The 19360-nt window shown below is 40.8% G+C and overlaps 1 protein-coding gene and 1 long non-coding RNA gene across 3 annotated transcripts in view; both read left to right on the top strand.

Moving 5' to 3' along the window:
- Positions 1–19360, top strand: part of LOC125883091 (mucin-5AC-like) — a 184771-nt gene that overhangs the window by 47872 nt on the left and 117539 nt on the right. The gene's annotated exons all lie outside the window — the stretch shown is intronic.
- LOC125883118 (uncharacterized) lies at positions 10145–18453 on the top strand. Its single transcript, XR_007448456.1, has 3 exons — positions 10145–10395; positions 12575–12766; positions 18097–18453. It is a non-coding gene; the product is annotated as an uncharacterized LOC125883118 (long non-coding RNA).

Here is a 19360-nt window from a genome sequence, read left to right as displayed (position 1 = left end):
TGGATTTATACTCGGCGTAGACCCTACGCGTAGCTAAGCTGTTGTGAGCATTTTTACTTGTGCGGTGGTGTGTCTGTGTCACTCTGCAGTTACACCTCCAAAACACTAGTCGGCGGTGAACGTTTCTGTGAAGTGCTGTAAAGTTAAGTTGATTCAAAACACACATTAAACACACATTAAACATGGCTTAATAGAGACAATTTCAAACACAAGTACACAAATCAGCTTCACTATAACTCGCATTCACAGACAAACACTTGTCTTTATCTGGACACATTTTCCCCACAAATACAACATGCTAACGTTTTAGCACTTTAACACTTTACATTGTATAAATTAGCCTAGCAGCTAGTGGACTTTTTCCCTACTCATATGAAGCCAGGGACAACAGCAACATTTAACAAAGGTAACATTACAAAGTTCAGCTCCATTAAAACTCACAAGGTTCACTGACAAAACAACTGTCTTATACTAAACACGTTTTCCAAACAAATACAACATGCTAACGTTATTAGCACAAGCCTACGGCATTTTACATTGTATAAATTAGCCTAGCAGCTAGCAAAACGGGAAAGTTAGCGATGCACATCTAATATTTTTTTGGATTGTGTTTAGTATAGATCCTACGCACTGTTTTATAAATGAGACCCCTGATGTTTGTGCCAATTTACGCAAGTGTTCAAGCATCCTAAGCCCCTTTAGGTTCGTCGCCATTTTAGAAATCATAAATTAACGTCAGCATGTTTCTTGACATGACTTTAATTTACACATTTCCTCTCATGATCAGTAAGCTTCTCTTGCATATTTGCAGTGATACTCTCTAAAATAATACGTAGTCTGGTAAACAAGTGAAAAGTCAAATTTTGCCTTTAGATCAAAAATATATTTTTAATTGACACTTTCCAGCCAATCAGACGTTGATTCCATGGCCGTGGTATACATTTAATTACACTGAAAAATATGTTTAGAAAAAGTACTTTGTAAAGTGTTACATTCAGGGGCGTTGGAATATAAAAAGTAGAGTGATTTTGGTTTTGTTTTGTTTTTTTTTTACAAATTTGAATCCCAAACTCACACGACAGTATTTTTCTTTTATGACATATGAAATGCTCTGCAGCACTTGTGAGGAATTCCTTGACTAAATCCACATTTCAGACCCCTCAGATCAGAGTGTATTCCTTTTTTGCCGTTGATATGTTTATGATGCAAGACTTCTCGATGGCCACCGTCGTCAGCGTCCAGCTGAGACATTCCTCTGAGTGTCTCCAGACAACAAAACAGACAAAAAGTGTAAATGAAATCCTTGAACATCTGTGAATGGTGATGACCTTTTCTATGAAGTGACTGTGGTAATAAGCTCGGCTCTGAATGACATGCACACACGCTTCTTCTTATCACTCTTTCTATTGAGTAGAAACTTTGTATTAAATTGTGTCTCTCATCAGCGTTGGTTTATGCATGGCATTTTCTTACCTCCTTCCTCTGGATTATTTTCTGGTAATGGCATAAAGGATGGCATTATTGTTGTTTAAACTATTCAATAATTATAGTTTTAAATGATTCCTCCCTGAGGTTCCTCTTAGGTTGGACATGTGGTTTTCTTTTGCTTTTGTATTTCTTATTTCTCTGCTGACGATGATGATGATGATGATGATGGGATTACTTGAAGTTTGTTGTTTTGTTTTATTTGTTAAAAGAAGATGTGATGCTGTAGTTTTGCCTCTGACATTATTTCCTGTTTCAATGATTTGTGGTAAAATCCACCAAGGACAGTTACTAAACTGTGTTTCCTCTTTCTAATGGGAACCAACCGCTGTTATGCAGACGCATGCAAACTGAAACTTTCAGATGCAAAAATTCCCAGTAGTGTGCAGTCACTATGTTTTTTATTTAGCTTTTGTGTCACATCTGCACACTGACTGCAAACCACAACCCAGAATGATTAAACATCTTAAAACAATTCAACCATTCAAGTAGTATACAGGGCGGTTCGGTGGTGTGGTGGTTAGCACTCTCGCCTCATAGCAAGAGGGTTGCCGGTTCGATCCCGGGCGTGGGAGCCCTTCTGTGCGAGTTTCATGTTCTCCCCGTGTCAGCGTGGGTTCTCTCCGGGCACTCCGGCTTCCTCCCACAGTCCAAAGACATGCAGATTGGGGACTAGGTTAATTGGTAACTCTAAATTGTCTGTAGGTGTGAATGTGAGCGTGAATGGTTGTTTGTGTTCTACGTGTCAGCCCTGTGATAGTCTGGTGACCTGTCCAGGGTATACCCTGCCTCTCACCCGATGTCAGCTGGGATAGGCTCCAGCCCCCCCGTGACCCTCAAGAGGATGAAGCGGTTAGAAGATGAATGAATGAAGTAGTATACAATGACAATAATACAGCTCATTTCTGTCAATCATTATCAGCCATTATTAAAGGGTGTGTAAAGTCATGTCAGTGTTACAATCAAAAAAATGCTGACAGAAGCTTTTTGTCTCATAATGTTGACGTTTGTCCTACAATTATGACTTTAATCGTGTAATTTTAACTTTTTGTCTTTTAAATTTTGACTTTTTGTTTGATAATTTTGACTTTTATCTCATAATTTTGACTTGTCTCTGAATTATTTCTTTTTGTCTTCTAATTTTGACTTTTTGTTTTCTAATTTTGACTTTTTGTTTCACAAATTCAACTTTTTGTTTCATAATTTTGACTCTTATCTCAGAATTTTGACTTTTTGTCTTATACTTTTGACTCTTATCTCACTTTTGCCACTTTTATTTCATAATGTTGACTAATAATTTGACTTTCTGTCTCATAAGTTTGACTTTTTGTCAAGTGGTTTCCACTATTTTTGACTTACTGAACCAAAATGTTGACCTACCATGTGCATTTTCTTTTAAAAAATCATGAGTATTTGTTCAGAGGTCATATATGAGACTCTACTGCCAGTAAAACCTGTTTGGTCTCTTTCATATCTTCCTCCTGTGCTACAGATATTCACATTGCAGAGTATTTCACTACTTGGTGTAAACTTTAACTTGATAACAAAAGTGTCTGAACAGACACAAGTACAAGTTTGCCTTTGCTGGCGTACTGAAACACATGTTCACTGTATGGTGCAGGTTCTTCTGTCCTTATTTCCGTTAGCACTTTATTATTCAGCGTAAACAGGAAGTGAACTGTGACGTATGTTTCTGCGTATGTGGCTGTAAAGTCAAGTACAAGCCCGCTAACTGCTGCCACTTTACCAAACAGGAAACAGACCTCTGGTAGGTGACATCATGTCATCAGCTGATCTGGAGCTTTGTTAACGTCAGTCTTTCTCTGCAGGCTGAATTGTAGATGTTCACATTCCATTTGTCTCGAAAGAGTTCTCGGCCATTACGATGTAAAAATGAAGATTAAAAGCGAATCAGCAACATTTCATAACATGATCAAAAGCTCCAGAACAACGACTGAATGGACCCAAAATCCAGGCAAAATCTGTGCAGCTGAATCTTTGAAAATTAATAATTATGCAAATAAAATTCATCTGAAACCAGAGATGAACAAGTGTTTTTAAGATGCATCTGAAGTAAGTGAACAGGAACAAATCAGTTCACTGACTTAAGTGTTTCGACAATAGTACAAGTTTACAGGGCCATATGGAAACACATTTACACCACTTAATGAAAAAAAAGATGAAAAGTAAATCATGACAGGAAGATAATTTTAATTTGTTTTTTTTTTCCTGATAATTAAGATTTTGACTTTTTGTCCTCTAATTTCGACTTTTTCTCCAACAATTTTGACTTTTATCATATAATTTGGCGTAATGTCTTCTAACTTTGACTGTTTGTTTGATTAACTTTTTCTCATAATTTTGACTTTTATATTGTGATTTTGACTTTCTTTCTAATTATATTGCATTTTGTTTCATAATTTTGACTCTTACCTCAGTTTTGTCACTTTTATTTCACAATTTTGAACTCATAGTTTTCTTTCTATCTTGACTTTTCTCTTGTAATTTTGAATTTTTATCCCATAATTTTGACTTTCAGCTTCATACTTGTGACATTTTGTTGTATACTTTTGACTTTTATCTCCTAATTTTGACTTTTTGTTTCATAATTTTGACTTTTTTGTGGTAATTTTGACTTTTTCTGACTAGCCCTAGGAGATGGCATGATTTTATAATTTAGTTTTTTGTTTGTTTGTTTTCTTTCCTGATGATTTCATTATCTGGTGACTTATTAAGCTCATCCTACGATCCCTGTGGGAACCACAATGATTGACTGAAAAAATACATTAAGTAAAAATAATACATAAAGACCAACCATAAATAGAAAAGATGAATCTAAGGTCATTTGTCTGTTTATTTAATTTTGTTATGGCCAGAGTACGTTGAAACTTGACTGTTGAGTCAGTTTTATACCAGTGAATCATGCTGAAGTCACGGCTGTGTTGCACTTTCTGTTTCACTGCTCAGACGATGCAGCGATGTGTAGTGTCAGTGTGTGTGTGTAGAAATGAATCATTTCGTGGAAAAGTAAGAATTACTTATCCTCCCATTCATTGCCAAAATAGTGCAGGTTAAGTTCTTAAATGTTTGGGAAGATTTCAGGGGCCAAACGTGGTTTAATAACCATGAGTATATTTGGTCAAATGTCAGTGGGAATGTAAACTTCCTCTTTCATATTTTAGTTTACTTGTTACAGGTTCCCATTTTGTCTTGACAAAACTTAAGTGCCATCATTCAGAACAATAGCAGGTTTTGCTTTCTGTCTTCTAACCAACACAAGGAGGCTCTGGAAGTTTCTGTCACAACAAATATATCAGAAGCCACTTTGAAGGGGGCTTTAATCAGTTTGTATGAAAATAATTGCTGATGGTTTTATATTCCTTATCTACGAGTCAATAAGCATGGTGCCCTAACATGTCTATTATCTTACGATTATTAGTGTAACAAACGGCCTCTTGAGCTTTCTATATTTCACAAACAAGCTCTCGAAGATGGCCTACAAACCAAACTGTTCCCAGCATTCATGTGTAATATTGAACGATCGCCATGTGTTCACCAATTTTGAGTAGACGTCACAGTTGCATCACAGCAGTTGTGCGCTTGCTGATGGCAGAAAAACAGTGGACATCAGACAGAAAGAGTTGACATACCCGGACTTCAAATGTATTCTTACGCCCGTTGGATGTCAGGACAGGAGTACGGACTAAGATAACCTTCATTTTTATAGAAAACCGTCGCAGAGGACGCCGTAGTAGAAAATAAAGTTTTGTCTCTGGTAGATTATAGTCTTGATATTCAGGATATAATTGCTTCTGGATACTCCGAAGAGGAGTGTGTGTTGGCTCACATGAAGACGCCAGCGAGCGCCTGATGACTAGGCCTGTGCCCTGTGCAGAGTCGATCACCGCAGATTTGTGTCCGACTTCATCGCGACTTGCTCTGACGTCATGCAAAAGTCGACAGCGATTATAGGCTCGTTCGCGATGAACTGCGCCTGGGGATGACAAAAGGCTGTGGTGAAGTCCGACAGTTTCCAGCAGCTTTCAGTCAATAGAGGAAGTATTTCACACCCTGTTCAACACCACCACAGCACACCCATGCATGGCTTCATTACTGACTGTGCTGACCTGCACACTCCATTGGTTATTTAGGTTCATTTTAGTTGAATAAATGATGCTTATTTTAACCAATTCTTTTATGTGGACTTCCTGTTTGTCACATTCATTGAGCCAGTTTGTGACAAATGAGGGCTCGTCTGGGATCAGATGCGGTAAGGTTAAATCTTGCCTTAGTGTGACACAGTAGACTTGATTTGTTATATGGGATCAGTCTGGTTTGTGACTCTTGTGGTTTGCGAATGCTAAATTGAGGTTAAGAACATTTCAGGAGCACAGTTTAAAGTGTTTTTGGTATTAGCATTGTGACTGAGATTGTATCACACAAGGATTTTTGTTTCTGTAGTCCATTTTTAGAATCAGCGCATAAATAAGCACCAGCAGTATCTGTCGATAGACTAGGGTTGAGATTAGTTGGTAAGGGTTGCCAGTTAGATACATTCACACTACTGAACTTCCTCAGTCACATGTTTTCTGTTCACAGAATAATCCTCCTGGATCCTGCAGTCGGTGGAGAGCAACTGCAGCGCCTGGCTCTAAAAACTGCAGCCACCTCAGTCATGTGAGATTATTGTTGTCCACTTTTACATGACAGCAGAGCAAGTCGGGATGAAGACAGACCCTAGTGATGGGATTTCTTGATTACTTGTGAGAGCCGGTTCTTTGGCTCTCGTTCACTTTGAAGAGCCGGTTCAAAGATGCTGTTTGTTCATGAGCTGGATATTGTAGTGATGTGACGTTCGCCAATGAGCCGAGTCTTTGTACCAGCTCTTTGAAGTGAATGAGTGAGCGGCTGCACTGTCTTTCTCCCTCACAAACTAGTCTCTCTCAACTTGTTCCGGATCAAATTATCTGAAATTCAAGGGAAATTTTGGTTTATTTCAACCTGTCTCCTATCGTCCTAAATTTGTTTCAAGTGACTAGTGACATAAAAATAATAGTTAGCATGTTAGCCGTTAGCCTAGATACAGCCGGGGCGCATAGTAGCGTCAGACCTGTTAAAGCGTAAGTGAACGGGCAACCTTCAAGTGCAAAGTTAGTCCACTAAACAAGCTTTTTTCCACAAAGACCACTCATATCGTTAGGATAAATGTCAGAGAACATATAGAAAACCACATGTAAACGTGTTGTCTTACCTTACCAGTGTGCTGCCATGTTTGTTTACCATTTAGCGCTGCTTTCCAAAGCGCAGCCGAAATATCGCGAGAACAAGCAACGATCTCATACTGTGCCTGAAATCTGCCTGAAAAGTTCATTCATTTATTTCATGAAAGATTTATAGAATAATGGCTGACTTTCTGCCAGACTTCGACTTTGTGGAGGAGGAATTTGATTTTGCAGAGTTTGATGGCCGCCCTTATTTATTTGAGCCAGAATACACTGAGGTTTGTGAAACTGAAGAACGGAGGAGGAGGAGAGAGAGAGGCGCAACAGGTAGAGGACGAGAGGAGGAATGGCTGCTGGAAGGCTGCGTAGCTCTGGAGATTGGTGGTGTACCTGTGAATGCTGTGCCCCAGTGCCCACAGAAGAGGAATGCCTCTGTTGCAAGGAATGGGACCGGTTGCAGCCTTATTTTCAAGGTCTGGATGTGACCGAGGACGAGACACCTCCACCTGGAGTAGTATCCAGCTGGGCTTTATCTAGAGCTCGCGAGATTTCAGGCACGGTATGAGGTCGCTGCTTGTTCTCGCGTTATTTCGGCCGCGCTTTGGAAAGCAGAGCTAGATGGTAAACAAACATGGCAGCACACCGGTAAGGTAAGACAACATGTTTACATGTGGTTTTCTATATGTTCTCTGACATTTATCCTAACGATATGAGGCGGTCTTTGTGGAAAAAAAGCTTGTTTAGTGGACTAACTTTGCACTTGAAGGTTGCCCGTTCACTTACGTTTTAACAGGTCTGACGCTACTATGCGCCATGGCTGTTTAAATGAGGCCCCAGGTTATTGTTCCTGCACCAGCCAGTCAGTTACTCCACCTTGTCCCTATATGACTCACCCTCCCATCCCAAAGAGAGAGAGACCCACCAATGTTGTGCCATCAGCGAACTTAATGATGGTGTTGCTGGAGTGGGTGGTGGTGCAGTCGTGGGTGTAGAGGGTGTAGAGTAGGGGGCTCAGCACACAGCCCTGAGGGGAGCCAGTGCTGAGGCCGAGAGTTGTTGAGGTTTGTTGGCTTACTCTGACAGGAAGTCCAAGATCCAGCGGCAGATGGTTGATGAACGCTGAGGTACAACCCACAAAGAGTAGCTGTGCGAAGCTGCCCTGCTGCTCTACTTGGGCCATTTAACATGATTCATGTAAAATGGAGGCTGAGCCATGGACATAAATTACAGATCAGCTGTAAAGCATTTTAATAGGCTACTCTGTCACAACTAAAACATTGGAGACTGAAAATAAACTTGTGTATGGGTCTGATAGGATTTCAAGAAAGCGGCAACAGGTCTAACAGGATGTGAATTAGTTCCTCTATTGGCTCAAAGCTGCTGGAGCTGTCCAACTTCACTGTGGTTTTTTGTCACCACCTCCTGCTGCAGCTGCCTGATCTCACCCATTGTCAGTGTAGTGCAGAGCTAATAATAGTTCCACACATCGGGTCAATCTTACCTCCTCACTGAGGAAGAAATTTCTTTCCCTGCCTTGCTCAGAGTTGCCCTGAGGACTTTCCTAAATCACTCCTATGCTAGGACGCCTTTCTACAATATTTTGGGCTATGTTAGGAGCTCTCTGAGAGTGTTCTCAAGAGTGTTTGTGAATATGGCCCCTGATAATTAGGCTCAGACACCCTGGTCTGTCTGGTCAACCGCTGAGGAGGATTAAATCCTGACTGGTGGATCAGTGATCTTTTTTTTAAAGATTATTTTTATGGGCTTTTTTGCCTTTATTGACAGGACAGAGAGTGAAATGGGGAGACAGAGAGAGTGGGGACTGACATGCAGCAAAGGGCATGAGCCAGATTCGAACCTGTGGCCGCTGCAGCGGGCGATGCCTCTGTACATGGGGCGCCCGGCACTATCGTGGATCAGTGATCTGCCAGAACTGATTCTCAACAGGAATATTAAGTTTGAGTTGTTGTTTAATTTGTTGAAACAAAATCAGTCACATATAATGACCTGAAAAGCTGCCTGAAGGCAGCTTTTTAAGTTCAGTAACTCCATGAATTTTTCATCAGACTACACCAGTTTTTTATTTTGAGTCCTGACTTTGGTTTTTCTAGCTGCTGAAATGTGGCTCTACAGTGTAAACAGGTTTGTTTTTGCCTTAAATCTGAGTTCTGAAAATGTGTTTTCAACTGAGTAAAAACAGTAAATGAAAGAGTTTATGTGTTTAAAACACCTCTGACTTTCCTCAGTTATTGTTTAAATGATGGTCCTTGTCTGAGATCTCCATGTTTTTGCTCCACTTTGTCAAATTTTGTATGCCTGAGGCCGTATTCACAAACACTTGAGAACAGGAGTGATTTAGTAAAGTTCTCTGAGCAAGGAAGGGACAGAAACTTTTACCTGAGTGAGGAGGTAAGATTGACCCTGTCGCTGGTGATGCATACAACAGGGCGTGTCTGTGACTGGTTGTCACAGACACACCCTGTTGTATGCAAGGTATGGACACCCAGTGCAAATTTCATCAACTGCATCAGAATATAAGACAGGAAATTTAACTCTTACATATAGTGTCTTTCAAAATAAATGCACTACGTCAGTACAACGCCACAAAGTCAGGTTTTTTCACAACAACAAAAGCACGTGGTCAGTTTTAGGAAAAAAGGACAGGGTTTGGCTTCAGAAATTTTACGATCTGCAAACACTTCTCCTTGTCGCGCTGAGTTTTCCCCTGATGCCCCCTAACTACTACAATGGCCACTGGCTGCATATCATGCCCATGTTAAAGTAAATGGACTTATATATAGTATAGTGCCTTTCTAGTCTTCTTGACCACTCAAAGCGCTTTAACTCTACTGAGTCACATTCACCCATTCACACACACACTGGTGAGAGGCTGCAGCCCCTGAATTGAGACACAGCTATTGTCTCAACATGCTTGTTGATCTTGAAGGAGGCCCAAAGGCCAAACCAGAACCAGAATCAGAATGAGTGAACAAAATAACCATAAATATCACAAACAAGAGAAGGACATGACTGTAAAAATAACAGCGACAGAGCAATGCAGGTGTCACTGTCACAAACATATTACAGTCTACAGTCTGTGCAGTTATAACTTTAATGTTGAACTACATGCACCTGGCAAACTCGGTCAGTGGTGTTTGTTTTGTCTTCATGGTATCGGATATAAAAGCATGAGGGTCAAAGGTCAGGGCATAACGCTATGAAGCAGTAGTGTGTCCTGATCGTACAGCATGCACGCTGCATTCCATAGTACAGCCGCTGCGGTGCAGCCAAGCGAACATCCATACAGTAAGGCGATTGGCTGATAGCTTTGCTGCTCGGCACACGATTGGCTGTTAGGGGAAAGGGCGGGACGACAGGCCTGTCTCCAACCAGAGGCAAAGAGGGGCACGCACACACACCCATGCTGTCCTGCCTCCTTCCCGTCCGTTTACCAGGCGGTGGAACGCGCATCTCGTATGCGCCCTCGTATCTCGGAGATCGGAGATGGGAGGTGGTAGGTGGTAAGGACGTATACCGACACAATAGCTATACGGCTAGTAGTGTCCGAGATGTGACTTGGTGAGCAGTTGCGTGTGAAGCGACACTTTGCCGCCTCGCTACCTTTTAAAACACCGACGGGCTTTTGCTAGTTTGGAATACGGTGAAGAGGATGCGGAGACTGTGAAAGGTGAGTCCGGTGTCTCTTTAATGACAGCTAGACTCCTTGTTTGTCAAACTTATCAAAGCTTATCGCGTTATCGACTTTTACATGGCGGTCCTACCACTGTACCAGTTACAACATTTAAAGAGCATTGAGTGCACTTACACTTTTAAATACGCCTCCATTTACAGCTACACTCAGCGGTACTTTGCTAACTTAACGGTTTTAAATCCTGGGGTGCGATCGTTTATCTGACCTGATGCCCCACACAACTTTATGAGCGCTGTTTTCGAGGAAACCGAGCTGTATATTAACACACTAATTAACGAACTGTGAAGTTAATCAGACATTTAACTCCGCTCGGTGCCCCGCTGCTCCGTCTCCGCAGGCAGAGTGCCCACAGCGAGCTCCGGCACCCACCCCGGTACTTTATGCCGTCGGGATTTCGGACCGTGTAAAAGTAACCTCTGTGACACACAGCGGTTTATGATACTCGCACGTTATGTTCGGCAAGATAATCCTAACAAACAAGCACTGCTTTACGATGTTTGAAGCGTTAATGCAGTCGCCAGAAGCTAGAAGCTAAAGTTAGGCTACACGAACGGCACCGCGTTCGGAACCGGGAGAGCTAACATGCTAACATGCTAAAATGCTAACCCACTTCCTGGTTGTAGGTCCACTCTACTGTCACAGTTTTGATGCTGTTTTCGGGTTGAATGAGGTGCGCTGAAGTGGCTATTTATAGCTCCAGGATTCAGTGGAGGCTTGGCTTGAGTCTGACGTGTACCGGGATAGTATTATGCTAATAAGAGAAACTAGTTTGTGTTTCAGGAGACTGGTCTGTGTCTCTGTGTCAGACTGGGGGCAATGGGTTCTGCAGAGGCTTGGCTAGCAGAGTACGCTGCTTTGTTTTATGACACGTGGGAAAGGTGATATGAGAGTGTATTAATATGTAAGCCCATTATAGGCTATTCAGTTATATTTTTAATGGTATATACAGTCTCATCTCTAGTTGACTGTTTTAAATCCAGCTTGAATGGGCTGCTCACTTCGCCTCAGCTTCCAGCTTGGGTTTGGCTTTGTGTCAGACTTAGTTTGAATGACAGCATCAAGAGATGTCTGTGTTGGAAATCATATCAAATGCCAAGAAATTATCACGTGATGATGGTGTAATTAATTTGTGTGTTCCCTAAGAGAGCAAGGAGGTTAAGGTTGGGGTATGAACTGTCATTGATGATGTCTTGGGCCCTCCTGATGACCCGATGGCGAGGAAGGTCCTTCTGTCTTCGGAAGTTAGAACTGGGAATAATGCACATGGACACAGCAGCCTGTGTCAGTATTGTTGTCCTGGATTTCACACTCCTGTAACGTCTGCATGATGGCAGGAGCGTTGAGAGACTGTGGTTGGGGTCCGCGATGATGTCGTGGACCCCGGTGTTGTAAATATCCTGATTGGATGCTGCTCCCAAAATGACTTGTGCAGTTTTCATCACATCTCTTGTCATGAGCAGTGCAGTGTCCGTACCAAATTGACTAAACTGATGGGGACGCTTTCGACTGCACATCTGTAAATGTTGCTGAGGATATTGGTTGGCATGCCACATTTCCTCAGCTTCACTAGGAACACACAAACCCAACATTGTCATCCAAATGATTTGTGCACATCTGGGTCTCATTATGGAAGCGTAGAGCTGCCATGCCAGAATTAAAAAAAAAAAGGTCAGTATTAGGTAGTAACATAACAAGATATTTGTCGTAGTTTTACAAGATATTTTCACTTTATAACAAGAAACATTTCTTGTTTAAAAAAGAAACTTTCCTTGTTGTAACAACATACTTACTTGTCTTGGTATAATGTGAGGTGTGAAAACGGTGTTGGAGAATGGCTAAACTGAGGACTATGGCTCATCTACAAGACTTGATAAAGTTCTGTTTCATGCCAGGGTTGAGATATGGTGAGATTTTGCTGTGACTGAGCTCCCCCTTTGCTGATTTTGACAGTGAATCTTTAAAATCCTTTCATTGTAGGCCTACAGTGTGAATCCTTGTCACAATATCATCCACCGTGCAGAGTAAAAGCAAAATCTCACTGTCTTAAAAGTGCTCTGATTAAATTATGTATCTGTTCAGTAGTGGATTTAACACGGGAAGAGCAAGTGCATCCCTCTTGTTAACCTGCACTTTCCTCTCTATTCCTTTCCAGCAGAGATGGTGCAGGGTCATAGGTCACGGTGCTGCAATGCCTTTCCACCCTCTTTTGCCAGCTGACTGGGAGTAGCCATAGCAGGGGGAACTGTTTTTTTTTTTCGAACTAACGTGCAGCTGACACACCTCTCTACCTCATCACACTCCAGATTGCTGTTGAAACAACCATTTATTCTGCGTCCATGAGAAAAATGTGAGTAGCATCTTCTTACATGTATTGTCATTTTAATATCACCACTGCATTGAACGATCCATAACTGCACCAGTTGATGGGATATACAGATCAAATATGCAACGACCAGTTCCAACAGTTGACCATGGTCGGACTATGATTTTAATTAAATAAATCTACTCTGGGGCATGTTCACTGAATTGCTGTCATTGTCCACACTGAAGACAGGATTATGACGCTCTCTGTCCCATTCATAACACAATCGTTGTCAATACAGCAGCGCGATTGACTTTTAGGGGGAAGAGGCAGGAGCTGTGCAGCCGCACCCTCCTTCAACCACTTATCAGGCGAGGGGAAGTCTCTCTTCTCTCTCTGAGGTTGGAACTCGGAACTGGGAATAATATATATATATATATATATATATATGTATAATAATATATATTAATAATGCCTGTGGACGAGATTTTGTGTTTTATTTGATTTTTAACAGTATTTGTAGTTTTTTTTGCATTTAACCATGAGGTGTGGACAGTTACCCTGTACGACATTTTGTGACTAAAATGTCTAATATTTCTTTAACTCTGAAATACACTCAATACATTTCATATTATCTGACAAACAGAGATTAATAGATGTAATAAGCGTACACATTTTCCTTATTTTTACTTCATATAGGGCTTTTGACTTCAAAATTGCATGTCACATCATTGACCCACTTGCCACTTCAAATGGGCACGATGTCCGATCAATCAATCAATTTTATTTATAAAGCCCAAAATCACAAATCACAATTTGCCTCACAGGGCTTTACAGCATACGACATCCCTCTGTCCTTAAGACCCTCACAGCGGATAAGGAAAAACTCCCCCAAAAACCCCTTTAACGGGGGAAAAAAAACGGTAGAAACCTCAGGAAGCGCAACTGAGGAGGGATCCCTCTTCCAGGACGGACAGACGTGCAATAGATGATGTACACCATTGTGGTGTCATTTATGTACTAATTACTTGCCTTCAAAGTTAGGTAATTTTTGTGATTTGTTTGCTCTATCTTTACAAATCTCACAGGCAGTAGTTGAGGCTGTCATAATTATGGACAGAAAAATGTGACCAACATCCAGTGTATTAAAGAGAATGGTATATAGAGCTCAACTCCTTTGACAATGTTGGTTTGTGAAACAGTATCTTAATAAGTAAGTATCGTCAAAAATATGGATTTATCGGGGCGTCGGTGGCTTAGTGGTAGAGCAGGCGCCCCATGTACAAGGCTGTTGCCGCAGCAGCACTGCAGCATGTCATCCTCTCTCTCTCTCTCTCTCTCTCTCTCTCTCTCTCTCTCTTCCCCCTTCACGTTTACCTGTCCTGGCCATTAAAGGCAAAAATGGCCAAAAAATATCTAAAAAAATAAAATAAAATATGGATTTATCAAGAAATATCAATGCTGAATATCGGACATCCCCAATTTCCGCAGTATTGATACACCGTTACCAGCTGCACAGAGTTAATTTTGACAGCTATTTTAAATTTAGTCTTAGTCCTGAGACGAAAACAGTTCATAGATTTAGTCACATTTTTGTCATTTTTATCCTTCATAGTTTTAGTCAACGAAAATTCAAGATGTTTTATCTTTTAGTCAATATGTTATCTATATGTTTTTTATCTTTAAACTAATCCAGGGAGACTAATTCCTGTATCAGAAATCAGGTGACAGGTTCTATTAACATTTCATTTGAATATTTTTTTCCACACCTACAAATAATTTCTGCCACTTACAAACTGTCATTTCTCAAGCAGTGCTTGAGGGGTGATTCTGACGCATACTTACTGATCATCATTTGAGACACCTGAGACAAAGGGGATTTGTAAACTCGTGTCCTCTCATAGAGTCAGTGATTAAAACTAAACTTTGATCTCTGGCAGAGAAAACTGATCTGGGTTCAGACTGTTTACAGACCGTTTCACACTCACAGATAACTGGGCCTCCTACCTGCCTGTTGAACACCATCAACCCATGACCCTTCTTTAGACAGCTCTGGTCTGAGTCGAGTCCTGTGGGGATCCGATGTGAACATAGGTGGCCGGTTACATCTCGCTGTGCTACTGTTCAGTGACTAACAAGGAGCTAGTTGCTAACAGCCACCGCTGCAATTAACAAACTCCACAATTCCATTCAGCAGGTCCACTATCCACAGTCAGACACATGGCCGATTATTTACTGCTGAATTACAGCTCACATCTCGTACCAACAGCTGATGCTGCTACACTGTGAGTGTCTTTGCTGGCTAGTGAAACATCCTGGCGCAGACTATTTACTGGAGTCACTCATGCAGCATTTGAAGATAATTAAAGATAATTACAAGCATGGACGTTGACACCTTTCAAAGTTTGATAGTCCACCACTAAAATTTTCATCATGTCTTGTCTTGTCACAGCATAGATTTCATCTTAGTTTTTATCAGCAAGATCTATCTAGCTAGAAAGTATAAATCCATCATAAGGAAATGTTCAAGGCAGTTCTTTGATTCTTTACATAGGAAACTTCGTACACTTAAGAAATCTAATAGTAATGAATATTGGTCTATTCTAAATGCAGGTAAACCATCTGGAAGATTAGGAAATGTATCTATAGAAACCTTTGCTGAATATTTTAAGAAACTCAGCCAAAAATCGAGTGATAATTGTACACCAGAAGACCAGCAATTTGACCTCAGACAAGTCACCTCTCCTACAAATGAATACATAAGTGATTTGTTTACTTTGGAAGAAATACAGCGAATGGTAAAAAAATTAAAAATAAAAAGCAAATGGTATCGATGAAGTTTTAAATGAATATATAAAGAACTCCCCTTTGGAAATGCTGAACATTTTAGTAAAATTCTTTAATTTGGTACTGATAACAGGTATAGTCCCCACTGACTGGTGTTTAGGAGTGATAAAACCGTTTTACAAAAACAAGGGACCAGTAGATGATCCTGAAAATTACAGAGGTATTACTTTACTTAGTTGTATTGGTAAGCTTTTACGGCTGTAATAAATTACAGACTAACTGCTTATATAGAGTCTGAAAGAATTCTTGGAGAAGAGCAGGCAGGGTTTAGGAAAGGCTTTTCAACCCTTGACCATATTTTTGTTCTTCACTCACTGGTTGAATGGTACTTGTATAAGAAAAAAAGACTGTATTGTGCTTTTGTTGATTATAAAAAAGCATCTGATTTGGTAGATAGGTCATTACTATGGTTTAAATTAGTTGCACTTGGTATAACCGGAAGAGTATTAAATGTGATACATAACACGTATGAGAATGCCAAATCTTGTGTTAGAGCTGGTTATGATTTATCTGAACAATTTGTATGTAATGTAGGAGTGCGTCAGGGGGATAATTTATCACCACTATTGTTTGTTCTATATTTAAATGACTTTGAAAAATATGTGAGTCAATGGTACAACGGACTACAACTTTTTTCAACTGAATACCGCAATGTGATGAATGGTGAAATAGGGATATATTTGAAATTATATGTCCTGTTGTACGCAGATGATACGATTGTACTGGCAGAGACTCCTTCAGAATTACAGGCCGCATTAAATGCAGTTGCTTCTTATTGTAAAACTGGTATTTAACTGTCAACACAGACAAAACAAAGGTTGTTATTTTCTCTAGGGGGAAATTACGGATACTCAGAGAATTAGAGTTTGGTTCAGATAAATTAGAAGTTACTTTTGAGTATGACTATCTTGGAGCGTTATTTAATTTTAATGGACGATTTGATAAAGCAATGGCTAAGCAAGTTAAACTAGCTAAAAGAGCTTTATTCTCCTTGGAAAACAGCGTTACTAGATTACAGTTACCTGTTGATATACAATGTGAGTTATTTGACCAGCTTATAGGGCCTATTCTTTTATATGGAAGTGAAGTCTGGGGATTTCATAAACTTGACCAAATTGAAATTCTTCACAGATCTTTCTTGAAACGTTTACTTTTGGGTACATTTAATTAGTCATAATACAACAAAAATCTCTTTGACTGTGTTTATTGTTTTCAAGACTTTGTATGATGACAATATTTTTCAGTGTAAATGGATTTCCAAAGTTAAAAATATTCTTGATGATTGTGGTTTATCGCATTATGGCATGACGCTGGACGGATGAACCCTAAATATTTAAATTTAATGATTGATCGTAGATTATCTGATATGGAACTACAGAGATGGCATGAGAAATTACAAAGTAACCCTTTATGTGATAGTTATAAATTATTTAAAACTGATTTCACTTTTGAACCTTATCTGATTATGTTAAGACCTGCCGAAAGAGTTTGATGGTCTAAGTTTCGGTGTGGAAATCATAAGTTACCTATCTCTGAGTGCAGGTATGATCGTGAAAAAATGTCCCCCGGAATGTCCCCTCTTTGTTTGACTGGCAATCGAGGAGACGAATATCATTATGTACTTGTGTGTTCTTTTTTTGACAAAGAGAGAAGAGAGTTGGTTGGACAGTTCTATAGAGCAAATCCAAATATTTATAAGTTTCAAAAGTTAATGTCATCTCGAAAAGTAAAGGTCTTGTCAAATTTGTTGAAACTTTTAAAGAAAATCTTGAATAGTTTCTCTTGATTTGCTTTGACTTGTATGTATGTACACAAATTCTGTTTTATTTATTTTGCTGTGCATTGGCTGCTGCCTGTCCTGATTTGTTAATGTTATTTTTTGTTGTTTGCCCTTATACCCCGGGAGGGGTCAAAAGGAATAAATGAAATGAAATCTTGAGATTGTCATCATATCTTTTTCTTCATGACAAAAAAAAAAGAAATGTCAATGAAATTAACAGTGCCACTGCGCTTTGTCACTATCTCATTTTATTAATGATTGCTACAGTCATTCTGCTGATCTCTGCTACTAGCTTGCTAACATTAAGGGTTTTTTTCTTGCCTGTGTGTCCTTGTATGTTAGTCAGAATTTTTTGCAGGCTCATGGACGCAGCACAGACACACCTTTTTTTCCCCCTCAGCAGCAGAGACTTGAGTCATGGAATTGATAATTGATCATTTGAGCCAGTCAAAGCTGATCAGATCAGATCAATGAATAAGAGGAGCAGCTGTTTGAGAGCGAAATTAAATGTTTAGACCCAGTACAATACATGGTTAAGTTTCCCTTTCACTACACCTGCCATTCTGCTACTTCAGCTGTGATCAGAGTGCGCTCAGCGCACCTAAAGAGCGGTCAGGCTCTAAAAATAGAGAATCTATTTGTGGTGGCAGATGTTTTGATTGTGTCGGTTTGCCGCAAAAAAATGAAAGTGAAGGAAACTCTGTCTTCTCATATTAATGTTGTATTTGGGTTTTTTCTTTTTTGAAAGGTACACAAAATACTGGACATGCTGTAGCTCACAGTGAGGGTCATTGGGGCCAGCTTGGATCCAAAGGAGTTCCAGAAGTTCCAGATACCCTCTGCCATGGCCTTCTCAAGTGATCACAACTTCACTGGAAATTTGGAAGGGCAGGGTGAGAATGGCTTCCCCTCTGCACCATTACTTGTGGATGAGCAAAATCTCAGTGCTGACTTTGAGCCTGCCCCAGTTGAGCCTTTATGTCCAGGGGAACCCCAAAACATGATGCCACTTACAACCCAACAAGCCATGCCTGGTAACAGTCAGCAGATAGGCCACTACATTGGCATGGAGTCACAGAATGCTATGGGGCAGGCATTTTCTGGTCCTGGGGCATGGGTGGTGGAGGTGGTGGCATAGTTGTAGACCAGCATGGCCAGTACCCAAATGCTAGTATGAGCCAAGCAGGTAATACGCTGTTCTTCAACCAAGACCAGAATGGAAATATGTTCTGCCCCTATCAATCATATCTATACAACCAGCAACTTTGTGTTTTACAACAACAAACACAGCAGCAACAGCACTGCCCAAATCAGCTGTTAAACCACCATCAGCATCACCAACTTCTCCCACAGGCTTTGCAGCATCAGCAGCATCCTGATCTCTCCTTTGACCGGAGAGGTCAATCTCGAGCCAAAAGCAAAGTCTTTATCAACAGCAGTTTCAGAACCAGCTACCTGCACGAGGATCAAAGTTGCGTTCAAGGGCTAAGCAAAAAAAGACTTGTGTGGATGGTCAAAATGCTTCTTTGAATGGGACTTGCTTGCAACCACAGCAGCAGGGCAGCTACCAGTTGACCAGGCCAGATCGAGCCTTCTCTGGATCAAGATTGAGACTCCTCAATCATGCTTTACTGTACCTTCATCATCTGTGCCTCATTCTCTGCCGCCAGTGCCACTGTAGGTTCTACCAAAGCTTGCCAACCTGCACAGGACCCTTCCTTCCCTGGAGGCCAAAAATACCCAGTCACAGTCAGCAGCCATTGTTCACAACCTCAGTGTCTCTTCCCGCCACCAGCACTGCATCCCTCACTTCTACAGCATCCACCCACTCAGAGACGGTAGGCCAGTTTCCATCCACAGTCAGTTCTACCAAAGTTTGCCAACCTGCTCAGGACCCTCCCTACCCTGGAGATGCAGAAATACCCAGTCACAGTCAGCAGCCATTGTTCACAACCTCAGTGTCTCTTCCCGCCACTAGCACTGCACCCTCACTTCACAGCACCCACCCACCA

This window comes from Epinephelus fuscoguttatus, linkage group LG22 (genome assembly GCF_011397635.1).
Source record: "Epinephelus fuscoguttatus linkage group LG22, E.fuscoguttatus.final_Chr_v1".
NCBI classification, from domain to species: Eukaryota; Metazoa; Chordata; class Actinopteri; order Perciformes; family Serranidae; genus Epinephelus; species Epinephelus fuscoguttatus.
The sequence above is the reverse complement of the archived record's forward strand: the minus strand, read 5'-3'. Positions and strand labels throughout refer to the sequence as shown.